Source organism: Dioscorea cayenensis, chromosome 3, assembly GCF_009730915.1.
Source record: "Dioscorea cayenensis subsp. rotundata cultivar TDr96_F1 chromosome 3, TDr96_F1_v2_PseudoChromosome.rev07_lg8_w22 25.fasta, whole genome shotgun sequence".
NCBI classification, from domain to species: Eukaryota; Viridiplantae; Streptophyta; class Magnoliopsida; order Dioscoreales; family Dioscoreaceae; genus Dioscorea; species Dioscorea cayenensis.
In genome coordinates this window covers 8,334,326-8,362,093 of record NC_052473.1, presented here as the reverse complement: position 1 = coordinate 8,362,093, position 27,768 = coordinate 8,334,326, and the positions used below count along the sequence as shown (strand labels likewise).

Here is a 27,768-nt window from a genome sequence, read left to right as displayed (position 1 = left end):
ACTCTATACATGTCCCGGAGGAGAAATCGAACAATCTCAACACCTCGCACTCGCATAGAGTTGCAATGAGCTCTAGGGATTCCAAGTGATAAATCTCTTCCCAAATATAGACCTACCCCTTTGGTCCAGGTGGAAGGTCCCTAGCCACAATTAAGCCCTAGATACTAAGATGCTCTCAACGCTTCACTCCATTGCACGCGCTACTAGGCCCCAGCGGAGGTTCATCCCTTAGACCACTCACTCTATTATGGCTACAAAGAACTCAAGGAACGGAGGTAGAATCTATCACGCTGGAAGGGAAAAGGGGACGCTCTTGTACCTCTCGACTCACCCTCTCAACCCTCTCCAACCAAGCTTTGTCTAACGCTCGTGGTGTCACTGACTCACAAGGTTACCAACAAGAACTCTCAACCCTAGTGTCACTCTAGGGGAAATGTTCAAACAATCAAGCAATCAAGGTTAGAACTCACAATAAACATCAATTTATTGAAAGCATAATTAATAAGTTCAATGAAACGAATACATCCTAGGGTTCACAATCATCCAAGTACCCACTAGGGGTTTAGCTCTCCATGGAGCTTAATACAATCAAAGAAATCGAATGTAAAAGGAATGAATCCATACAGAAACCACCTCGATGGTCGTGTTGATGGTCTTGTCAAGAGTCCTCTACTCGTCGTCCAAAGATTCCTTCGTTCGGTATAGGATACGCCTCGATCGAAGCTCCCCTACCAACCTTCTTCCTAATGGAATCACGATGTCGGAGCCGTAGAACTTCTACAAAACCTTGGCCAATACCCCTCAAAACCCTAGCCGAAGTCCTCTCACAAGTTGGGGAAAAGATGGAGAAAAGAATACCAAAATCGGGGCTGAAATCGGCTTTAAATAGGGCCGGAATCGGGTGACTCCACGGGCGTGTATGATGTCACACGCCCCTGTGGAATTTCCACACGGGCGTGGATAATTTCCACACGCCCATGTGGATTCTCTGTTTCTCTGATTTCTCGGCCGGGCTGCTACATTACTTGCTATAGTAACCTGCTACAGTGCTATGATGGAAATACTCCTGAATTCCATACTTTCATTGGGGTAACGCAAACGGGCACACGTTTACGTCGTGAATCACTTGCCTCTTCAATGATGTGCACGTTGGTGGATCTCTTGTTCTTATATGCATAAATCAAAATATTCGAGTGTGACTTCCTTTGTGCCCCTCCAAATGAATGTGCTCACTCGAATACGAGGAGGTTGGCACACACTCTAGCATCTCACACCTGACCTATATCTTCGCATTTGAACCTTAGCAAGATCTCCTCCAAAATAGGTGCATTATGATCCACATTGGCCTATTTCCTTCATACTCGGCCTCACAACCCTACCTGCATAAAAGTAACATAAAAACACACATATTAATGTAAAATCCTTGGAAAAGTAATGCTCAACATAAGGAATGAACGCTTCGCATTCATATCGCACAAGCATTTATCACTCCGCTACCTCTCGACTCAGCCTCTCAACCCTCTCCAATCTAGCTTTGTCTGACCCTCATGGCGTGTCACCCATCCACAAAGTTTACCAAGATTAACTCTCAACTCTAGTATCACTCTAACGGAGAAATCATTCAACAAGAATTCAAGATTGAAACTTAATTAAAAATATCAATTAAGGAAGGTATAATAAAAGGTAAAAGAAACATTAACATCATAGGGTTTACAAAATCCAAGTACCCACTACGGGGTTTAGCTCTCCATGGAGTAACATATAATCATTAATGAAATCAAATGTAAAACAAGTAATCCATAGGAAAACCACCTCTGTATTTATGTCAATGGTCTTGTGGAGTAGCTTCTTCTTCTCCAAAGGTCTCCTTATCCGGCCTAGGACACACCTCGTTGGATCGGTGCCGACGAAAGTTCCCCCAATAACCTTCTTCAAGGAGAAGCACGATGACGAATCCATAGGACCACTCTAATGACTTGCCAGAAGCATCTCAAAACCCTATTCGATGGTCTCTCAAAAGTTGGAGAAAATTGGAGACAAGGGTGAAAGACCCTTCCAAAAATCGTGCTGAATCGTGGGTTAAATAGGGCAAGAATCAAGCACCACACGGCCCTGTGGATTCTCCACATGGGCCTGTGAAATTTCCGAATGGGCGTGGGGAATTTCCACATGCCCGTGTGGATTCTCTGGAAACCTGATTTTCAACTGGTTGTGAACAGTAACTTCTACAGCATATTGCTACAGTGCCTTCGTACAACAACTGACAAGTCCGTATATGTGTGTAAACCGCAAGTGCATGGGTGTCGAAGTAATAATCCCAGATGAGTGGGTATCATATCCACAGAGAGTAGGGAATAAAGACACTTGAGTTGTTTCTTAACTAATGAGAAAGATGAATAGTGATAAGTGTGACAAAATATGAAATAAAGAAAATAAAAACAACAAGATAGAAGGCACAAGTAAAAGAGAAGGTAAGGCAATCGATAAAGATGGGGTACCCGGACATTGATCCGCCTAGGACAATCATTTCAAGTGCAATAACCCTCTATTATACTCCCTATTCGATGCCACAATGAGTCATGAAAATCCTTAATTACATGATCCCAAATTTAAGGTAAACCATGACTAACTCTATACATGTCCAGGAGGAAAGATTGAATAACTTCTCAACCTTGCACTCGCATAGAATTGCAATGAGCTCTAGGGATTCCAAGTGATAAACCCTATTCCTATATATAGACCTAACCCTTTGGTCCAGGTGAAAGATCCCTAGCCACAATTAAGCCCTAAATGCAAAAATCACTTCAACGCTTCACTCCGTTGCACTCGCAACTAAGCCCTAGTGGAAGGTCATCCCATAGCCCATTCTCTCTACTATAGCCACAAAGAACTCTTGGAACGTGGAGGTAGGATACATCACACCACTGGGGAAAGGGGACGTTTCGCTACCTTTCGACTCATCCTCTCAACCCTCTCCAATCTAGCTTTGTGTAACTCTCATGGTGTGTCACTCACTCACAAGAGTTACCAAGAAGAACTCTCAACCCTAGTGTCACTCTAGGGGAGTATTCATACAATCAAGTCTCCAAGATTAGAACTCACAATAAACATCAATTAATTGAAAACATAATAAAGAGGTTCAATGAAATGAATACATCTTAGGGTTTACAAATACCCAAGTACCCACTAGGGGTTTAGCTCTCTATGGAGCTAGATGCAATCAATGAAATTGAATATAAAAACAAAGCATCCATAGAAAAACCCATTCGTTAGTCATGGCGATGGTCATGTGTAAAGTCCTCTACTCATCGCAAGGGTCCCTTTGTATGACCTGGGATACACCTCACTAGATCGGTGCCGATGAAAGCTCTCCCACTAACCTTCTTCCAAATGTCGCGCGATATCGGAGCCGTAGAACCTCTCAAAAGCCCTAGCCAATAGCGCTCAAAACCCTAGCCGCCACCCTCTCTCAAGTTTGGGAAAAGATGGAGAAAAGAATGCTGAAATCAGGGTTGAAATCAGCTTTTAAAGGGCTGGAATCGAGAATCCACACCGTCGTGTGGGCACCCTGTAGATTTTTCACACAGCCGTGTGGAATTTCCACACGCCCATGTGGATTCTCTGTTTTCTTATTTTCTCAGCCAACTGTAAACAGTGCTGCTATAGTATCTTTGCTATAGTGTTTTCTATGGTGCCTTGCTACAGTACTGGCCTAAAATACTCCTGAATTCATACTTTCATTGAGGTAATGCAAACGAGCACACATTTACATCATGAATCGCCTTGCTTCTTCAATAACAGACATGTTGGTGGAGATCTTATTCTATATGCACAACTCGGATTGCTTGAATATGACTGCCCTTGTGCCCCTCCAAATGGTTGTGCTAACTCAAGTACGAGGAGGTTGGCACACATTCCTGCATCTGGAACCCGACCTATGTCTTCGCGTTTGAACCTTTAGCAAGATTTCCTCCAAAATTAGTGCATTACGACCCACATTGGTGTCTTTCTCTCATAATCGGCCTCACAACCATACCTTCATGAAAGTAACATAAATACACCCATATTAGCATTAAAACCTGAGAAACGTAATACTCAACACAAAGAAAGAACACTTCGTATTCTTAAAGCACAAGCACTTATCAGTAACCTGCTACAGTACTCCGCTAAAACATTCCCAATTCCATACTTTTCATCGAGGCAACATAAACGGGCACACGTTTTTGCTGTAGATCACAACTCTTCTTCAATCAAAGTCCTCATTGGTGAAGATCGTACTATCAATGCACAAGTCAGGATAAGCAAATTTGACTATCTTTGTGCCCCTCCAACTGATTATAATGACTTAAATTCATGGAGGTTGGCATACATTTACGTATCTTAGAACCCCACATGTGTCATCGCATTTGTTTCTTCCAAGATTCCACCAAATAGTGCTTTTACGATCTACTTTTGACTATTTTTCTTCATACTTAGCTTCACAACCCTATATGTACAAAAAGAACACCAATACACATGTATTAGCGCTTAACCTAATAAAAGTAATGCTCATTAAGAAGAAAGAATACTTCGCATTCTTAACACGCAAGCACTTATCAACATCCTCAGTAAGTCCAATCTCTCAAACAACGTTCCAATCAAATAACCTTGTTTACCTAAATTTCAATCACTGGAGGTGCTAAAACCTTTGCTGCTATTCAGGGCCATTAAATACCACTTCTTGTAGTTGGTTGGCCTTCTGGTCCTCATGAGAACAATTTTGAGTAGTTTTCTTAGTCCTTGGTTCCATACCTGAAAGCTATAAATCAAGTAAAATCAAATTAGTATGTTTTCTTGAAGTGCAGGAATCCACCTATGTGTGTGGGTGAGCCACCATCCCGGGTGGGATGCTTGTGCAGCCACCGGGTTGAGTGGGCAAGCCACCAAAAAAGGGTATCAGGCGAGGAATGGCGAATGATACAGGTATCCCCTTCTAATCCATTCATGATCTAATACATGAGAGCAAGTCACATCTACATGCATCACTCATAAAAGAGCGACGGATTTCTCCTTAGTGTAGCACTTAGCATGAAAACAATGGATTAAATCTCAAAATTAACCAAGCATGGAATTAACAAGTAATCATCCAAAATTCATGATAAAACCCCCCAAGGTTAACCAACACCCGGTGGCCTTGGGGGTCTAGTGTGTCATCATCCCACAACAAGCAATACAATCAAGTGAAACCCAAAAGGAAAGCATAAGTGACACTCCCTAGATGAAATGGTGGAGGAGGAGGTAGAATATATGCCGAATGACGCTTCCCCTGGCAAAGGAATGCCGAATGACGCTTCCTCTAGCCGCGGGTCACCTTCCTTCCAATTGTGGTAAATCTCCCCTTGAATGATGTTGCCTTCTTGCCTTGAGAGTCTTGGACCTTGGCCTTGAATGATCTCCTAGCTTCCTTGCCCTTCTTCTCCTTCCCAAGGTCCCCCCAAAGCCTCTCAAGTGGTCTCCCAAAATAAGCACAGCAAAAAGCCCCTTGTTCTGCCCTAAAAGTCAGTATTTATGGCCCCCATGACATACGGGCTGTATAGGGGTCATATAGGGGTCATATAGCACTCAAAAACCCTAGATTCGCATTTTATACGCGGTGCATACGGCCTCGTATACTGGGTAGTATGGAAATATAGGCAGACACCTCCAAATCATTCCACTGCTACAGTGCATACGGCCCCCATACTAGTTAGTATGGGGAGTGGTATGAAATTCTTGTTTTCTTGTCTTTTGGGCTAAATGATATCTTCTTGTTCTCCATGGCTTCCTTATGCCCTACAAAGTAAATAGTAGATGATTAAGCGCAAAACGGGCATCAAACCTCACAAAATACATGCAAAGTGAATATGATATATATACGAAAACACCTACATTTTGACACTTATCAGGACCCACCCCCAATGTGCATGTTTTCACCATCTCCAGCCTATAATCATTTTGAGAGGCTCGAGAGTGTTGTGGGGGTACTATGGACCGAGATTGCTGAGGTACCAGCAGGGATAGCAGGGTCCGAGCGACACAGGTTGCGCAGCACGCAGAGTTCATGGCACGTTTTGATATGTTATAGCAGATTCTTGAGTGAGACGATGCCTCATCGTTTGTTCTGTGACCACGGACTCCTCAGGCTCCTCTAAAATCACCATCACCACCTCTACCGGAACCCTTTGATCTAGCACCAACATCAGTAGCAGAGCAGAGACATGATGCCACTGATACTTGACTTTATTTTTCATTTCTTTACTTCTGCATTTTATTTTGGACTTGTATACTCAGAAAGGACTTTCCTTTTGAGTTTATTTTCATTTTGTTATCTTGAGTTGTATTAATTGCCTTATCTTTTATAAATACTCGAGTTGTTTTAATTTTATTGTGCTTTACTGAACCCCTTATGTATGTGTGCAGATGGTCTTGTCAGTATGGGAATTGAGAACTAGTCATGGACACGACCAATGTGGGTCGTGTGTGCTTCACAACCCTATGGAACTATACTCCCAAGGATTTATCTCCATCAAACGCAACACTTGAAGTTAGGGGAGTATTGTTTCAATTACCACTCTCACATCTATACTTGATTGCTTTATTTTCTATTGTCTTGCATGGTACATTGGGGACAATGTACAACTTAAGTGTGGGGGGAAGTTTCATAGTGCACATATCTTTCATATTAGTTTGATTGTTATACATGCTCACATAACCAATGGCGGTTCACCTTAGTTGCAATGATCGTATTCTTTAGTTTAGGAGAGTTTTTAACTTTGAATGTTCTCATGCTCTAGTTTTTACTTGAATTCCTAGGAATTTTTGCCCGATTCATGCTTGTTGCACTACTCACTCTTTAAATTCTTTTGGAAACTCAAGTTTGATGTTAAAGGGACTAGTTATAGTTGTTTCTTTAGTCAATTTCAAAAAAAATTAAAAAATAAAAAATTAAATTAAAAAATTTCATTGTTTAGTTGTGCCTGTTGGGTGGAAAGAGCTACCACCTACGTCGTATGAAGCTTGATAAGTGCTTGTGTGATAAGAATGCGAAGTGTTATTTCCTTATGATGAGCATTACTTTTATCATGTTTTAGCATTAATATGTGTGCATTTATGTTACTTTCATGCATATAGGGTTGCGAAGCCAAATGATAGATAAAGAAGCAAATGTAGATCGTGAATGCACCATTTAGAGGAAATCTTGAGAAGGATCAAACGCAAATACATAAGTCGGACTCAAGATGCGAGAATGTGTGCCAACCTCCGTGAATTCAAGTTAGCACAATGATTTGGAGGGGCACAAAGGCAATCACATTCTAGTATCCCGGTATGTACATTAATAGCAAGATCTTCACCGACGAAGCCGTTGTTTAAGAAGCAAAGCTACCTCTGATGTAAATGTGTGCCTGTTATGTTACCTCGATAAAAACATGGATTTGGGAGTGCTTCACGCCGGTACTGTAGCAGGGCACTGCAGCAAACACTATAGTAATCTATTGGTGCAGGTACTGTTCATAGCCGGCCGAAAAAAGAGAATTCCACAGAATCCACACGGCCGTGTGGAAATTCTACACCGGCCATGTGGAGAATCCACAAGGGCGTGTTGATGCCCGATTTCAGCCCCGATTTCAACATTCTTTTCTTCATCTTTTCCCCAACTTGAGAGAGGGCGGCGGCTAGGGTTTGGAGAGGTATTGGCTAGGGATTGGGAGAGGTTCTACGGCTCTGTCATCACGCTCCATTTGGAAGAAGGTTAGTGGGAGTGCTTTCATCGGCACCGATCCGGCGAGGTGTATCCTAGGCCGGACAAAGGGACCCTTGGACGAGTAGAAGCTTCTCTATAAGACCATTGTCACAACTACCGATGGGGTTTTCTATGGATTACTTGTTTTTACATTCGATTTCATTGGTTGTAACTAGCTTCATGGAGAGCTATACCCCCTAGTGGGTAATTGGATTTATGAACCCTAGGATGTATTTGTTTCATTAAACCTTGGTATAATGCTTTCATTAATTGGTGTGTTAATTGACTTCCAATCTTGTATGCTTGATTGTTTGAATACTTCCTTAGAGTGACACCAGGGTTGAGAATTCTTTTTGGCAATCCTTGTGAGTGAGTGACACACCACGAGAGTTAGACAAAGCTAGATTGGATAGGGTTGAGAGGGTGAGTTGAGAGGTAGCGGAGTGTCCCCCTTCCCCTTCGGGTGAACTGTGTTGTTTGCTGAATCATTTGGATGAATGCCAGCTTTAGCTCAAAGTTCGGAGCTGTAATTGTGGGTCGCACAATACTCGATTATGTTCCCAAAACTGAGGGTCTAGCATAATCAGAAAGTGTCCTCTGTTGGTCATTCTGTTCTGCCATATTATCTAACCCTTCCACTTCTATCTTGACTTGATTAGACGGTTCTTGTACTGGTTCCTTTCCCTTTCTTATGAGTTTACGTTCAAGTTCAGGATCTTCTTCAATCAATATCGAAGGATTCCCTTGGGTCATAACCTCGAGCTGCACCAAAAGAAAGAAAACAAAATCAGAATGATGATAGAAAAGAAGATGTTAAATAGAATGAATGAGTGAATAGCTAAGAAAACAAAGTGCAAAGTATCTCTAAACGCCTACTCCTCGGCAACGGCTCCAAAAACTTGACAACGCCCCTTGTGTATGTCCCGTAAGTGCACGGGTTTGTCAAAATAATAAATCCCTGATGAGTGGGTATTTTATCCACAAAGCGTAGAGAATAAAAACACTTAATTTTTTTCTTAACTAAACGAAAAGTGAATAGTGATTTGTGTGAGAAAATGTGATGTAACAAAAGTAATAGAAACAAAAGAAAGAGTGCAAGTAAAGGGGAGGCAAGGCAATCGATATAAGTGGGTTACCCGGATATTGTTCCATCGAGGACAGGCATTTCAAGTGTAAAAACCCTATATTATGCTTTCTAACTAATGCATTAATGAGTAGTGGAGATCCTTAAATGCATTGTCCCAAATCTAAGGTCAACCATGCCTAACTCTATACATGTCCCGGAGGAGAAATTGAATAACCTCTAAACCTCGCACTCGTATAGAATCACAATGAGTTCTAAGAATTCCAAGTGATAAATCCTCTTCCTAGATGTAGAGCTAACTCTTTGGTCCAGGTGGAAGGTCCCCAGCCACAATTAAGCCCTAGGTGCTAAAATCACTTCAACGCTACACTCCGTTGCCCTCCTACTAAGCCCCACCGGAAGGTCATCACTTAACCCATTCACTCTACTATGACCACAAAGAGCTCGAGAAAATGGAGGTAGAATAAATCACATCAAATGGGTAAGGGGACGCTCTGCTAACTCTTGACTCACCCTCTCAACCCTCTCCAATCTAGCTTTGTCTAACTCTCGTGCTGTGTGACTCACTTACAATAGTTACCAGCAAGAGCTCTCAACCCTAGTATCACTCTAACGGAGTATTCACACAATCAAGTATACAAGATTGGTACTCAAATAAAACATTAATTAATTTAAAGCATAATAAAAAGGTTCAATGAAACGAATACATCCTAGAGTTCACAAATATCCAAGTACGCACTAGGGGGTTTAGCTCTCCATGGAGCTAATTACAATCAATGATATCAAATGTAAAAGCAAAGAATCCATAGAAAACACCCTCGATAGTCATGGCGATGGTCTTGTGGAGAGTCCTCTACTAGACTAAGGGTCCCTTTGTCTGGCCTAGGATACATCTCGCAGGATCGGTGTCGACAAAACCTCTCCCACTAACCTTCTTCCAGACGGAGCGCGATGTTGGAGCCATAAAACTTCTCCAAATCCCTAGCCAATACCTCTCAAAACCCTAGATGCAGCCCTCTCCCAAGTTGGTGAAAAGATCGAGAAAAGAAATGCTGAAATCAGAGCTGAAATTGGCCTTAAATAGGACTGGAATCGGGAATCCACACGGCCATGTGGGCGCCCCTTTGGATTTTTTACACGGCCGTGTGGAAATTGCTCACGCCCGTGTGGATTCTCTGTTTTACTCCTTCTTCGAGCGGTTGTGAACAGTACCTACTACAGTATTTGCTACCTTGTTTGCTGCAGTCTCGGCCTGAAACACTCCTGAATCCATGTTTTCATCGAGGTAACATAAATGGGCACAAGTTTACGCCTTAGATTGCTTTGTTTCTTCAATAAATAGACACGATGGTGGAGATCTTGCTATACATGCACAAGCCAGAATGTTTGAATGTGACTGCCTTTGTGCCCCTCCAAATCAGTGTGCTAACTTGAATACAAGGAGGTTGGCACACATTCTCGCATCTTAAACCTGACTTATATCTTCACATTTAAACCTTCTCAAGACTTCCTCCAAATGGTGCATTCACGATCTACATTGGTTTCTTTCTCAAACATTCAGCTTCACAAGCCTATATTCATGAAAGTAACATAAATGCGCACATATTGGGGTTGAAACCCAATAAAAGTAATGATTATCATAAGGAAAGAACACTTCACATTTTTATCAGAGAAGCACTTATCACCCTAGCACCGGGCTCTTCCAAAGGTGAGAAAATATAGGCCAAATGATGGAAAGAAGGATCCCCAAATCGGCTGAAAACATGGCTTTAAATAGGCTAGAATCCGGCATCCACACGGGCGTGTGGAATTTCCACACACCCTTGTGAATCTCCAGGAAATCGATTTTCGGCGGCCTGTGAACAATAATTACTATAGTAATTTGCTACGGTACTTTGTTATAATAAACTGCTATAGTACTCCGTCAAAATACTCCTGAATCCACACTCTTCATCGAGGACACATGAACGGGCACACATCCATGTGGTAGATCACATTGCTTCTCCAAAAAATTCATATTGGACGACAATCTTTCTAGCTTTGCACAAGTTAAAACACATGAGTGTGACTGCCTTTGTGCCCTTCCGATTTGCATGTTCACTCGAGCACAACGGAGGTTGCCACACATGTCGAAATAATAATTACCCGATGAGTAAGGTAGTCGAATTCACAAGGAACGGAAGTATTAGTAATAACCATCTCTCAGTTATCTAGTTAGAATCAATGAATATGATAGAGTGAACATAATTGCAAGCAAAACAAACAAGTATGCAATAAATAAAGTAGAAGAGTCTCAATCACTAAAGATAAGGCACTCAGGCAATGATCCCCCTAAGATCTTCTATGAAGCTCAAGATTCACTAAATACTCTTGAATTGAGTCTAATGAGTTTAGGTATTCCACTGATAACCAATCCTTGTCTCCAAGAAAAAGGCACTAGTCCCCTACAAGGTCCCGGTGGAGAAATCGACCAATCTCAACATCTCACACCCTATATGATCGCAATACGCTCTAAGGAAACCTAAGAGTGAAACTGATTCCAAAATGTAGATCCAACCCTAATTCCCAGCAAAGGATCCTAACCCCCTACAAGGTCCCGGCGGAGAAATCGAGCAATCTAACGCCTCACACCAAATATGGTTGCCAAGAGAAAAGGGAATACAAAGATCTGAAACACCCAATCAAAGGGGAAAGGGGACACTCCTCTATCCGAAGGCTCACCCTCTTAACCCTCTTTAATCTTGGCAATCTAACTCAAATGGAGACCTCTCACATCCAAGTATTAAATCATGCAATGTAAATCAACCACAAGGATTAACAATAATAGCAAGCAATTAAATCACAAGATTAAAACTCAAAAAAATTCCGATTAACTAGAAGCATTAAGATAATCAATACAAAGTATAGATCTTAGGGTTCACATGCCCAAATACCTACTAGGGTTTAGCTTTCCATGGGCCTAGTTACAAAACAATAATGGATATAATGAAAAACATTAAAACCCATAGAGAAAACCCCCGCAGATTCGTGCGGATTGGCCTTGATTGGTAGTTCCACATATTGAAGGGTTCCTTTCCGAAGCTCGGTCGCCAATGGCTCCCCAATGCTATGACATGGAAGGAACCTATCAAATTTGGTGAATAACTCCCTCTCAATCGGCGAAGACCTTCTCCTCCAACCATAGCCATCTTTCTCTCCAAGTCTATGCTCAAAGCTTAGCAAAAAGTCTCTCAAGAATAGGGCAAATGACATATTTAAAGTCCAACATCGTGTCTGTCACGTGCCCCAATGTGCCCATGTGCATTTTCCACGCGCCGGCCTGGGCTGTAGGAATTTCCACGCGGGCACGTGAACAGGTCCAAACACAGAATTTCCATGCTGCAGGAATTTTGCTACATTAAAAACTACAGTACTTTTCACAAAACATGGTCCAAACACTCTTCTCTTGAGGCCACATGTCTGGGCACACGTCCATATGGTAGGATATAAGACTTTTCTTCATCGACGTATCTTTGAGAGGTCTTGCAATCTTCACAAAGAGACGAAACATGAAGATATGGCTGCCTTTGTGCCCTTCCAACTAGTGAATTGACTTGAATCCTCTTCGAAGTTGGCACACATCCCACGTTCATGAACTCCTCTCGTGTCTTGGTCCTTGAATTGAACAAGAACTCCCAACATTGTGTTTTTATAGCCTATATTTGCTTCCTTTTTACTCTTCAAGGCATTTATAACTTATATGCATAAAAGAACACAATATACACAATATGAGACAAACCATTGTAGAAATGATGCTCAATGCATGTAAAACATATATAAAAATATGTCTACTCAAGCACTTATCAACACACTCGCATGTCTTTGAGCAGAACTTGTGTCTTCACATTTGTTCATTTTGAGATTTCATCAACAAAGTACCTCAAGGATCTACTTAGTCAACTTTCTTCCATTATTGTCTCCACAACCCTATATGCACAAAAGTAACACAGATACACTTGTATTAGTGAGAAAATCTGAGAAAAGTAATGCTCATTGTAAGAAAGAATACTTCATATTACTAACACACAGACACTTATCAAACTCCCCCGCACTTACGCTTTTGCTTGTCCTCAAGAAATAATAAAACATTGAAGCATAAAAGAATGAAATCTCGAAAGTGCATGGCCTTATTTTCACCAAAAGTATGCAAAATAAGCATTTTACAAGTAAGGAAAATTTCAACACTAAATACGAAAAATCATTGCTCTAGCTAAAAACTTGAATAAAAATCGATAACAAACCTAATATCTTGTTAGTGTGTGTAAACTCACTCAAGTTGACCCAACATATACTCCTCGAAGTTCTAAGTATAAGGGACTTATTTATGTACAAAGAGAATGAAAAATAAATGGTAGTAGCTTCACACATCCTCTAAGGTAGCCCTTTCCAAAGTAGCCGATAAGTTGGCTTTCACACTTTCGAGGTGGTAGCTCTTTCTACCGGTCTAGTAGCTTTCACTCATCTCATGAGATAGCTTTTTCTCTTATTAGGGCATAACTAGTATCCGACTTATGAGAGTAGCTTCATACTTCATAGATGGTAGCTCATTCCTTGCCCAATGAACAACGAAAACAAACATATTTTTTTTACATTTCACATTTCACATGTTCTATACATATGATTCGATTGTGAATGATCATGCAGCCAATGGCTATTCACCTTAGTTGCAATGGTTGTATTCTTAACTCCATGAGAATTTTTAACATTGAATTTTCTCATGCTCTAGTTTTTACTTGAATTTCTAGGAATTTTTGCCCGATTGACACTTGTTGCACTACTCGCGCATGAAATCTTTTGGAACCTCAAGTTTGATGTTTAAGGAACTAATTAGTTTTGTTTTCTTATGTTAATTTTGTGAAAAAGGAAAAATAAAGCATATTTTATTTTTATTTTTATTTTTTATTTTTTTATTTTTATTTTTATTTTTTTTTTCAGAAAATTAACATAAGAAACATAACTAATTAGTCCCTTAGACATCAAACTTGAGTTTCCAAAAGGTTTCATGAGCGAGTAGTGCAACAAGTGTCAATCGGGAAAAAATTCCTAGAAATTCAAGTAAAAACTAGGGCATGAGAACATTCAATGTTAAAAATTCTCCTAGACTTCAGAATACAACCATTGCCACTAAGGTGAACCGCCATTGGCTACATTAGCATGCACAATCAAAGCATATGTATAAAACATGTGAAATGTGAACTCACCCCCACACTTAAGATGTACATTACCCTCAATGTACTCTTGCAAGAACAATAAAAAGTATAACATTCAACATCATATGTGGAGGTGGGTGATAAGTGCTTGTGTATTAGTATACGAAATATTCCTTTTTTGCGATGAGCATTACTTTTCTCAGATTTTATCACAAATATATGTGTATTTGTGTTCTTTTATGCAGATAGGGTTGTGAAGACAAATATAGAAGAAAGAAGACAAAGTATATTACGAGTGCACTTAGTTGATCGAAATCTTGGAATGAACAAAGTTGTACTTAAAGACATGCGAGTGTGTGACAACCTCCATTATGTTGAAGGAAATATGCAAATCACTGTAGCAATTTACTATATAAGGTACTGTTCACATGCCCCTAAAAAACAAATTTATGCAAATTCACACGGCGTGTGGAAAATTCCACATGCTCGTGTGGATGCCCAATTCCAGCATTATTTATGTCAAGATTTCAGCCCAATTTAGGGATCTTTCTTTCCATACTTTGGCCTATCTTTTCTAAACATTGGAGGCGCTCGTGGCTAGGGTTTGGAGAGGCTTTGGCTAGGCTTTTGGAGATGTTTACGGCTTTCGACACCGTATTTTCATCAGAAGAGAGTTATTTGGGGAGCTTTCGTCGGCACCAATTCAGCGAGGTGTGCCCTTGGCTTGAAGAAGGGACCTTTGGAGAACACGCGGCCACTCTACAAGACCATGGACACTTATACCAAGGAGGTTTTATTCATGGATTGCATATTTTTAGTTTTGATTTCATTATTGATTGTATTTTGCTCCATGGAGAGCTAAACCACTAGTGGGTACTTGGGCTTGAAAACCCTAAGATGATATTGTTTCTTTGACCCCTTATTATGCTTTTATTGATTAATGTTTTAATTGAGTTCCAATCTTGAATACTTGTTGAGTTGATTTTCCTTTAGAGTGACACTAGGGTTAAGAATCCATTTCGGCAATACTTGTGGATGAGTGACACACCATGAGGGTTAGATAATGCTAGATTGGAGAGGATTGAGAGTGTGAGTCGAGAAGTAGCAGAACATCCCCTTTCCCCTCCCATGTGATTTATCCTACCTCCATGATCCAAGAATTCTTTGCGTTCACAATAGAGTGAAATACTAAGAGACGAACTCCGCTGGGGCTTAGTTGCGCAAGCAACGGAGTGAAGCGTTGAAGTAATCCTTAGTATCTAGAGCTTAATTGTGACTAGGGGTCTTTCGCCTGGACCAAAAGGTTAGATCTATTTTAGGGAATAGGTTTTATCACTTGGAATCATTAGAGCCTAAAGCAACATAGCACAATGTGAGGTGTCGAGACTGAGAGATTTCTCCACTGGGGCATAGTGTAGGGTTAGCTACGGTTGGCCTTAAGTTTTTGGACCGTGTGTTTAACGATCTCCACGACTCATTAGACATTAGTTAGGAAACATAATGATTGGTCTTACACATGAAACAATAGTTCTAGGGTGGCAATGTCTGGGTGCCCATTTATCATCGATTGCCTCTCCTATATTTTATTTCCGCCTCCTTCTTCTTTTCTTATATCTATTTGCATTGATTCCTATTCAATCATTATTAATTCCCTGGTGAGTGGGTAGTCGTATTAAGTGCACGAGTTTGTCAAAGTAATAAAACCATGGTGAGTGGTTAGTCATATCTATAGGGAATAGTGATCAGAAACACAAGGATTGCTATTTAACTAAAGTGAAGATTGATCGATAGTGGTGCAAACAATATCAATGAAAATGGAAATAAGAAAAGAAGAATGAGGCGTAAATAAAAGATAGGAGAGGCAATCGATAGAAAGTTGGGCACCCGGACATTCCTCCCCCTAGGACTATTGCTTCAAGTGCAAAACCACGTATTATGTCTCCTATCTTATGCTTAATGAGTCATGGAAATCCTAAAACACATAGTCCAAAACCTAAGGTTAACCGTGACTATTCCTACACTATACCTAGGTGGAGAAATCACTCAATCTCGACGCCTCACACTGTGTAAGGTTCCTTAAAATTCTAGGGACTCCATGTGATAAACCCTATTCCCTAATATAGATCATACACTTTGGTCCAAGCGAAAGATCCCTAGTCACAATTAAGCCCTAGATACTAAGGATTACTTCAAAACATCCTCTCTTAGCACTTCATGCTATTGTGACTGTAAAGAACTCTTAGAACATAGAGGTAGGACAAATCAAACAGGAGGGGAAAGGGGACATTCCGCTACTGCTCGACTCATCCTCTCAACCCTCTCTAATCTAGCATTGTCTAACACTCATGGTGTGTCACTCATTGACAAGGATTACCAAAATGGATTCTTAACCCTAGTGTCACTCTAACGGAAAGTCAACTCAACAAGCATTCAAGATTAGAACTCAATTAAAAGATCAATTAATGAAAGAATAATAAGAGGTCAAAGAAATAATATCATCGTATGGTTACAAGCACAAGTACCCACTAGGGGTTTAGCTTTTCATTGAGAAAAATACAATCAATATTGAAATCAAAAGTAAAAGTATGCAATCCATAAATAAAACACCCTTGGTGTTCGTGTCGATGGTCTTGTGGAGTGGCTGCATCTTCTCCAAAGGTCCACTCGTCAACCCTAGGGCACACCTCGCCAGATCAGTGCTGATGGAAGCTCTCCCAATATCTCTCTTCTGAAGGAAACACAGTGTCGAAGGGCGTAAATCTCTCCAAAAGCCTAGCTAAAGCCTCTCCAAACCCTAGCCATAGGCGCCTCCAAAGGTGAGAAAAGATAGGCCAAAGGATGGAAAGAAGGTGCTAAAAATGCGGCTTTAAAGAGGCTAGAATCAGGCATCCACATGCCCGGTTGAATCTCCAGGAAATCTATTTTCTATGGCCTGTGAAGAGTAAGTGCTACATTAATTTGCTACAGTAAATTTCTATAGTACTCTGGCAAAATTCTCCCAAATCTACACTCTTCATTGAGGCCACATGAACAGGCACACATCTATGCGGTAGATCATGTTACTTCTTCAACAAAATCATATTTGATGACAATCTTGATAGCTTTACACAAGTCGGAACACATGAGTGTGGCTGCCTTTGTGTCCCTCCAATTTGCATGTTTAGTAGAGCACAACGGAGGTTGGCACACACTAACATGTCTTTGAGCACAACTTGTGTCTTCACGTTTGTTCATTCCAAGATTTCATCAACGAAGTGCCTCCATAATCTACTTTGTCAACTTTCTTCCATTATTGTCTCTACAACCCTATATGCACAAAAGTAACACAAATGCACATGTATTAGCGTTAAAATCTGAGAAAAGTAATGCTCATTGTAAGAAAAGAATAGTTCATATTACTAATACACAAGCACTTATCAACATTTCACCAACATCTTTGCTTTTGGCCATTTAGCTTGGGATGGGCATGTCTATCCTATCTTTCTTGTTCTCTATTGTTTAAAATTGTTTTAAACACTAAACTCAATGAGGCAATGACAAGTGCTTGTGTAATAGTAATACGAAGTATTGTTTTCTTATGTTGAGCATTACTTTTCTCAGATTTTATTGATTATACATGTGTATTTATGTTCTTTTATGCATATAGGGTTATGGAGATAATAGTGGAATAAAGAGCCAAAAGTAGATCATGGATGCACTTTGTTGATTGAATCTTGGAGTGAACAAACGCGGAGACACAAGTTATGCTCAAAGACACGTGATTGTGTGCCAACCTCGATTGTGCTCAAACAAATACATGGTTCGGAGGGGCACAAAGGTAGTCACATTCGCGTGTTCTGACTTGTGTAACACTAGCAAGACCTTCATCAATGTGATGTTTATTGAAGACGTAACGCACTCTACCACATGGATATGTGCCTATTCATACGTGCTTGATGAAAAGTGTGGATTTGGGAGCATGATGACAGAGTACTGTAGCAGTTCACTGTAGCAAAACGTAGGAAATCAGTTTACAACAGAGTCACACATGTGCCTATTCTGACTTGTGCAACACTAGCAGTTTACTACTGTTTAAGTCACGATTTCAGCCACTTTAAAGAATCTTTTTCCTATCCTTTTCCCATCTTTTCCACATCTTTGGAGGCGTTCACGGCTAGGGTTTAGAAAGGCTTTGACAAGACTTTTGGAGTGGTTCTACGGCCTTCAACAGTATGTTCCATCAGAAGATAGTTATTGGGGAAGCTTTCATGGCATAGATCTGACAAGGTGTGCCATAGGATTGATGAGGAAACCATTGGAGAAGATGAGGCTACTCCACAAGACCCTCGATACGGACTACAAGGGGGTTTTACTTATGGATTGCATGTTTTTACTTTCAATTTTATTATTAATTGTATCTTGCTTCATGGATAGCTAAACCCCTAGTGGGTGCTTATACTTGTAAACCCTAGGTTATTTATCTTTCATTGACCTTTCATTATGTTTCTTTAATTAATGTCTTCAATTGAGTTCCAATCTTGAATGCTTGTTGAATTGATGCCTTAGTGCTAGACTCCACCAAACTAGTAAGGGTTTATTGTATAAATACGCTGTGACCATCGGATATTGGTCACCTTCCATTCCTAGAGTTGAAAACTACTCGTGTTTCCACCATAATTTGTGAAAACTGCCATTCTCCTTGCAACCGTGTGGGAAGTTGGGCCGAAAAAATTGCGTGCTCAGTACTTGCACCGGGTTAGGGATCAATTGCCGTGACCATCGGGTAGACCTAGGTTTTGGTTTTCTCGGTCCAACTAGCCATGTGCTTAACTACTCAATTTCTTACTCAGTTAAGTAACCCCCTCGGGAATCCGCATCCGTGATCGTTTTCCAACCTTGAGCATCTCCCATGTTTTGATTGTTTCGCACTTCTTTAGAATTTCTCGCGCTTTTCATTTTTCTTTCATTTCTTCTTTTCTCTTACCTTGGAATCGGTGAGCTAAACAACAAGTAAGAAGTGAGTAAAGTAGCTCCTCAGGCCCCTTGGGAATACGACCCACTCATGCGTGCGTGAGTGGTTTATTACTTGACGACCCGACGCACTTGCAGGTGTGCACACTTTGTGTCGATCACCCGTGTGTTAATTCCACACGCCCAATGTGGAATATCCATAGGGGCATGTGGATTCTTGATTCCAGCCCTTTAAAAGCTGATTTCAGCCCTGATTTCAACAATATTTTCTCCATCTTTTCCCCAACTTAAGAGAGGGCTACAGCTAGGGTTTTGAGAGGTATTTGCTAGGGATTGGTAGAGGTTCTATGTCTCCGACATCTCGCTCTGTTTGGAAGAAGGTTAGTGGCAGAGCTTTCATAGCAATGATCCGGCGAGGTGTATCCTAGGCCAGACAAAGGGACCTTTGGACGAATAGAGGACTCTCCACAAGACCATCGTCATGACTATCGAGGGGGTTTTCTTTGAATTTATTGCTTTTACATTCGATTTTATTGATTGTAATTAGCTCTATGTAGAGCTAAACCCCTAGTGGGTACTTGGATTGTGAACCCTCGGATGTATTCGTTTCATTGAACCTTGTTATTATGCCTTCATTAATTGATGTTTTTATTGAGTTCCAATCATGAATGCATTGATTGTATGAATACGCTCTTAGAGTTATACTAGAGTTAAGAGTTCTTGTTGGTAACCCTTGTGAGTGAGTGACACACCAAGAGAGTTAGGCAAAGCTAGATTGGAGAGGGTTGAGATGTTGAGTCGAGAGGTAGCGGACTGTCCCTTTTCCCCTACGGTGTGATTTATTCTACCTCCAATTCCTCGAGTTCTTTGCGGTCATCGTAGAGTGAATGGGCTAAGGGATGACCTTCCACTGGGGCTTAGTTGCGAGTGCAATGGAGTGAAGCGTTAATGTGATTTTAGCATCCAGGGCTTAATTGTGGTTGGGACCTTCCCTAGAACTCATTTCAATTCTCTACGAGTGCGAGGTTGAGAGATTGTTCAATTTCTCCACCGGGACATATATAGGGTTGGGCATGGTTAACCTTAGATTTGGGACCATGTATTAAGGGATCTCCATGACTCATTAATGCATTAGTTACGAAGCATAATAGAGGGTTTTTGCACTTGAAACGATTGTCGTAGGCGGATCAATATCCAAGTACCTCGTTTATATTGATTGCCTTACCTCTCCTTTACTTGTGCTATCTCTTTTGTCTCTTTTACTTTTGTATGCATTACATCTTGTCACACAAATTACTATTCATATTTCGCTTAGTTAAGAAACAATTTAAGTATTTTTAATCCCTACTCCCTATGGATACGATACCCACTCACCTAGGATTTTATTATTTTGACAAACCCGTGCACTTGCGGGACATACGCAAGGGGTGTTGTCAAGTTTTTTGCGCTATTGCAGGGGAATAGGTGTTTGGAGATACTTTGCACTTAGTTTTCTTAACTATTCATTTATTCATTATATTTCACATCTTCTTTTCTATCATCGTTATGATTTGTTTTCTTTTTCCTTGATTACAGAAACATGATTGACATGCTCGAGTTATTCGACACTATCACGTGAATGGTTGAAAATGTGGAGCAGAAAGTTCAAGTGTTTGTAGTACAGGACACACCGTGCTACTTCTTGCAAGAGCCAGATACTATTCAACATTTTGTGGAAGAATCACTTGAAGAGTACATTGTCAGAATTCAAGAGCGCCACTGTAGCAAGCTCATTGTAGCACCTGGAAAATTTTCAAGTCAGGAATTGATCAAACCCATATGGCCTCAATACTGCCCTGAATTAACCCCGGGATGAACACTGTAGCAAGAGCAGAATGGGTTTTTCTTGGTTTATACAGCCTCAATGAGGGCACAATTGACCCCCTCATAGACCCCCTTATTGACCCCCTCATTGACCTAGTATGCATGTTTTTGTGTAGTTTTTGGTCTCTTTTTGGGGAGGACATACGGCCTCTATATAGGGGAAGTACTTGGGGGGTTAAGAGAATATTGTGTAAACTTCTTGGAGGATCTTTTAGCAGCCAACACTTGGAGAGAAGGATAAGAACAAAGACATCTTTGTAGAGTTTTGCTTGAAGGTTGGAGGTGATCAAGGGCTTGAAATTCAAGGGGAGAGCTTCACCATCATGGGAGGAGGAGCATTTGACTCTCATTTGGTTAGAGGAAGCGTCATTTTGCCGGCATTGCTCTTCTTCATCATCATTTATACTAGGGAGTATCACTCATGTATTTGTTTCTTGTTTTTCTTGATCTTGATATACTTGTTTGTATGATGGCCCACTAGACACCCAAGGCCACTGGATGTAGGTGAACCTTAGGGAGTTCATCATGTACTTTAGATGCTATACTCTTATTTGAAATGCATTGGGTTGATTTATATTTGTAAATGGAGAGATCCTTAGTTCTTTATTGAGTTGTAAATGTAGATGTGACCTACTCGCATGTACTAGATCCTTAATGAGCCAGAAGGTGTATTCTTGGATTGACATGTCGAGAAATTGAATGTCGGTAGCCCCTCCAATTCGTAAGGATAGACTTAGGGTAAGTATGTCCTTGTTACGGGATTTCCCTACACTTAATGCGATCATTGCAATGTGATTAGGGAGAGATCCTTATTGAAATTTGTATGGGATTAGGGTTCAATCACAGAGAAATTGGAATTGGCCTAATCTTGAGATCTTTCGGTATAAATCACCCCTGCCTTGCTATTACTGTGCATCCATTTATCATGAGGACCCCTCAAGGGGATCCTCATCCCTAGGCCTCTTTATCTCATCATTGCTCTTGTGATCTCCTGTGTTTCTTATAATTTTTATTCTTGCGAGTTGTTTATAATATTGCACTTGTTAGAGTAGTAAATCATGCTTAAGTTGTAAGGCTAGATAATAGGTGATAGAGGAGTAATATGAGCTCCTTAACCTCATGGAATATGACCCCTGTGTCACTCACTGGGTATTACTTGGCGATCCGGTACACTTGCGGGTAAGAAAATCAGAATTCATAGATGGGGGAAAAGAACCTATGCAAGAATAGTTAAATCAAACTGAGATAGAAGGTGAAGGGTTTGATAACATGGCAGAACAAAAAGAACAACAGATGACACTCTCAGATTATGCCAGACACGTAGTTCTTGGCACACAGTTTAGTATTGTGCGGGCATCGATTACAGCTCAAAATTTTGAGCTCAAGCCAGGCTTCATCCAGATGATACAGTAGTCAGCACACTTTAATGGTTCGACCGATGAGGATCCAAAAAATCACATAGGGAACTTCTTAGAAGTGTGCGACATGCTCATGATTAATGGAGTAATGGATGATGCTATCAAGTTGAGGGCCTTCGCATTTTCCTTGAAAGGGAGAGCAAAGCAATGGTTACATTCATTACCTAGAGCATCGATCACTACATGGGACGAGATGGTAGAAGCTTTTCTTTGCCAATATTTCCCTCCAAGAAAATTTGTGAAGCTTAGGAATGAAATATCCTCTTATGTCCAAATGGAATTAGAGACTCTATTTGAGACATTGGACAGGTTCAAGGAGCTCCTACGGAAATGTTCTCAACATGGGTTCCCCGAGTGGATGATTATTCAGACTTTATATGATGGTTTGAACCCAAGCACAAAGAAGTTAGTTGATGCTGCAGTAGGAGGTACCTTAGGAAGCAAGACCCCTGACGAGGCCTGACATCTCATTGAAGAAATGAAGGGACAGAAAGAAGATAGCCAGACTTCATGAGATTGATACAGTTACCTCATTGGCGGCCCAGGTTGAGTCATTAAGAAAGAAGTTAGATACTCTAACTTCAATACATGATCCCAAATCTAAGGTCAACCATGCCTAACTCTATACATGTTTCGTTTATATTTTGTTGAGATTTACTAAACCCCTTATATTCTGTGCAGATGCCCATGAGAGTGATGTGATGATGTTTTAGTCATAGACATGATCATGTAAATTGTCACATGGTCATGTGAGCTTCACAACTTATACAACACGCCCTTGAGTTAGACTCCGGCAACCGTTTAATGAGGAATTCAGGGGAGTATTTTTTTAATTGCATTTCCACACACATTTTTCTTCCAGTGGTTTTATCTTTATTGTGCTTACATGTGTATATTGAAGGTAATGTACATCTTAAGTGTGGGGGAGAGTTCACCTTATACATGACTTTTAATTGTGTTTTCATGAGCATGCTCTTATTGCCAATAAAGGTTCAACTTAGGGATAAGAATTTAATTCTTAGCTTTTTGATAAGTGCTTGTGTGTTAAGAATGCGAAGTATTCTTTTCTTATGATGAGTATTACTTTTATTAGGTTTAAGCGCTAATACATGTGTATTTCTGTTTTTTGCGCATGTAGGGTTGTGAAGCTAAGTATTACGAAAAAAAACCAAAAGTAGATCTGAACACACTATTTGGTGGAATCTTGGAAGGAACAAACGCGAAGCCACAAGTGGGACTCTAAGATACGTGAATGTGTGCCAACCTCCATGTATTCAAGTCATTACAATGAGTTGGGTGGGCACGAAGGCAGTCACATTTGCATATCCCGACTTGTCCATTGATAGCAAGATCATCACTAATGATGCCTTTGATTGTAGAAGTGAAGTGATCTACCATATAAATGTGTGTCCATTTATGTTACCCTGATGAAATGTGTGGTATTGGGAGTATTTTTGGCTGGTACTATAGCAAGTTACTATACCAAAGCACTGTATCAATCAATATAGCAGGTTACTATTCACAGCCGGCTGAAAATCAGATTTCCAGAGAATCCACATTTCCATGAGGAAATTCCCCATGCCCATGTGGAAATTCCACAGGGGCATGTGGAATATCCAAAGGGCCCGTGTGGATGCTCGATTCTAGCCTTTTAAAAGCCACGGTTCAGTCTTGATTTCAGCATCTTCTTTTCCTTCTTTTCTCTAACTTTTGATAGGCTTGCAGCTAGGGTTTAGAGGGATTTTGGCAAGGCTTATGGAAGGGTTCTATGGCTTCAACACCGTGCTCTGCTTGGAAGAAGGTTATTTGGGGAGCTTTTGTCGGCATCAACGCTAATACCGAGGGGGTTTCTCTATGGATTGCTTGTTTTTACATTCCATTTCATTGTTGATTGTAACTAGCTTCATAGAGAGCTAACCCGCTAGTGGGTACTTGGATTTCTGAACCCTAGGATGTATTTGTTTCATTAATCTTCTATTATGTTTTCCTTAATTGATGTCTTTAATTGAAATTCAATTTTAAATGCTTGTTACATGATTTCTCCTTTAGAGTGACACGAGGGTTGAGAGTCTACATTGGTAACTTTTGTGAGTGAGTGACACCCCATGAGAGTTAGATATTGCAAAATTGGAGATGGTTGATGGGAGATCCGCAAGTGCACGGAGTCGTCAAGTAATACCTCTCGTGTGAGCACGAGAGGGTCGTATTCCCTGGGCCCAAGGATCTACCCTTACTTCCTCTTTGCGTATTGTCTAGCCGAAAGATTCGAAGGGTTTCTCTAATCTATTAATTAAAATGAAAGAACTAATAGTGGAGTCTAAGATAAGGTAAGGGTATAAAATCACGGGAAAGAAATGGTCACGGATGCGGATTCCCTAGGGGCTACTAAATTGCAAAGGATGCTAAGAGTGTCACGCAATTGAGGGTTTGGACCTAGAGATTTCCTAAATTAGATCAACCCGATGGTCACCGCAATTGACCCCCAATCCGGTATAAGTATTGATACAGAATTTCTTCCGATCAAATCCTCATACGATTGAATTAACAAAGGGGGAAATCCCTAATTAGAGCCGGAACACGACTTGGTCTAGCCCTAATGTTAGAGGTGTACAAAATACCCGATGGTCAAGGCGTATTCGTACATGAATCCCTTCCAAACTTGGTGTGTCCAGTACAAGGGTGATGGTCACGCTACCAAGTACAACCTAGGAGTTGGTTTACAGAGTTCTCATGTAAGCAACACATCAAATGCACCAAGAATGAATCACAAACACACAACAATTGCAATAAACAAAACTAGATCATCCAAATACACAAGTTCACCCCAAGGTTCACCGGCATCCAATGACCTTGGGTCTACTTGTCCATGCAAACAAATACAAATAATAGGTCCATGAAAACAACTACAAATGGCATGAGAAAACTCCCTCAAACAATAGAAGTGAGATGACAAGCAAAGTGAGATGGAAAGCTTCCATGGACGCCGCGATCAGGGCGGCTTCCCTTGTTGTCTACAAGCTCCCAAAGAAGAGATCAATGAAGATCTAGCCAAATCAAGCTTCTCCCTTTGATTCCCCTTCTCCAAAACGTGTGATCTTGCCTCCTCTGAACTGGTGGAAGTCGGCTCCAAGAACTTCCCCAAAAGCCTTCTCCAAAAACCTCCCCCTCTTTGGCCTAAGAATTCAGTCCAAAATATATCCCCGTCAGGTCCATACGGGCTCCATGCGGGCGCATGGAGCCCGTGAAGCTCACTGTCATTTTGCCCAGAAAATATGTCGGTGCTACAGTACTCAGATACAGTAACTTTGCTACAGTGCTTTTGCTACAGTGTTTCTGCTGCAGCAACCGAGAATTGTGAAATTCAAGTAAACCTCACGGGCACCCATGCGGGCGTATGGAGCCCGTGAACCTCACAGCCGAATGCCGCAGCATGAACAGTACTCAGCTACAGTACGCTGCAGTGCTTGCTTAGTTACAAGAGTGTGAGTCGAGAGGTAGTGGAGTGTCCCCTTTATCCTCTGATGTGAGTTATCCTACCTACATGTTCCAAGAGTTTTTTGCGGTCATAGTAGAGTGAATGGGCTAAGGGATAACCTCTGCTAGGGCTTAGTTACACAGGCAACGAAGTGAAGAGTTGAAGTATCTTTAGCACCTAGGGATTAATTGTGAGTAGGGGCTTTCATCTAGACCAAAGGGTTAGATCTATACATTGAATTAGGGTTTATCACTTGGAATCCCTAGAGTGTCTTACAACTCTAAATAGTGTGCGGTGTTAAGATTGATCGATTTCTCCGTCGGGACATAATATAGAGTTAGTCATGGTTGATCTTAGTGTTGGGACCATGTGTTTAAGGATTTTCATGACTCATTAAGCGTTAACTAGGAGATATAATAGTTGTTTTTTGCACTTGAAGCAATTATTCTACGTAGAACAATATCCGAGTACGCCACTTCTGTCGATTGCCTTACCTCATATCTATTTGTGCTTCTCTCTATCTTGTTTCTTTTATTCTTGTTTTCATTACATTTTATCAACAAAATCAATATTCCATCTTCACTTAGTTAGATAGAAATCCTGGTATTTTTATTACCTACTCCATGTAGATACGATACCCACTCACTTGGGATTCATTACTTCAACAAACCCGTGCACTTGAGGGTCACACACAAGGGGTGTTGTCAAGTTTTTGCCACCGCTGCCGGAGAGTAGGCATTTAGAGATACTTTGCACTTTGCTATTTTAGTTGTTCATCATTCATTCTATTTCATATCTTCTTATCCTATCATCATTCTAATTTTGTTTTCTTTTTTTTGGTGCAGCTCCAGGTTATGACCCAAGGGAACTCTTTGATATTAATTGAAGGTGATCTTGAACTTGAACGTACACTCTGAAGAAAGGATAAAGAACATGAGCAAGAACCATCGAACCTAGTTGAAGTAGAAGTTGAAGGATCTAACAACATGGCAGAACAGAATGAATAACATAGAACACTTTCTAACTACGCTAGAGTGTCAGTATTGGTGACACAATCTAGTATTGTGCGACCCCAATTATAGCTCCGAATTTTGAGTTGAAGCCGACATTTATCTAGATGATACAATAGTCTATGCAGTTTAATGGTTTGGCTGTTGAGGATCCAAACAACCATATTGAAATTTTTTTGGAAGTTTGTGACATACTGACGATCAGCGGTGTTACGGATGATGCTGTATGATTTAGGGCTTTCCCATTTTCTGTAAATGGAAGAGCAAAGCAGTGGCTACACTCTTTACCACGAGCATCCATCATGACATGGAATGAGATGGTCAAAGCTTTTCTTGCAAGGTACTTCCCTCCAGGGAAATCAGCAAAGCTTCACAATGAGATATCGTCATTTGTTTAAATGGAGCTCGAGTCCTTGTTTAAGACATGGGAACGATTAGAGGATCTTTTGCGGAAGTGCCCACAACATGGATTCCCCAAATGGATGATCATTCAGACCTTTTACAATAGGTTGAATCCAAGCACAAGACAACTTCTAGATGTCACCGTAGGAGGTACAATAGGGAACAAGACCCATGAAGAAGCCCGACAATTGGTAGAGGAAATGGTATGAATAGCTACCAATAGAATGCAAGGGAAAATAAGAAAGTGGCTGGACTCCATGAAATTGATGTGGTGACATCCTTAGCAGCCCAAGTAGAGGCATTGAGCAAGAAATTGGATACATTGACTTCACTAAGGGTGGCCACTATCACAAGTTATGATGGTTGCGGGGGTTCACATATGCCATATGATTGTCCTATTTCGATTGCTACTTCAGCCCCGACTGAAAAAGTAGACTTTGTGGGCAATGTGGGAATGGTACAAGGTAATCCGTATAGCAACACCTACAACCAAGGTTGGAGAAGCAATCCTAATTTCTCATGGAGTAACCAAGGGCAGCAAAAGGCCATAGCACCACTGGGTTTTCAACAACAACAAGGCCCAAACATGGAGAATAGAGTTTCAGGCTTGGAGACCCG

The 27,768-nt window shown here is 40.8% G+C and overlaps 1 non-coding gene across 1 annotated transcript; it reads right to left on the bottom strand.

Annotated features, from left to right (window-relative positions):
• Nucleotides 1-22,504: 22,504 nt before the first annotated feature.
• Nucleotides 22,505-22,611, bottom strand: LOC120257748. Its single transcript, XR_005535836.1, has one exon. It is a non-coding gene; the product is annotated as a small nucleolar RNA R71 (small nucleolar RNA).
• Nucleotides 22,612-27,768: the final 5,157 nt, after the last annotated feature.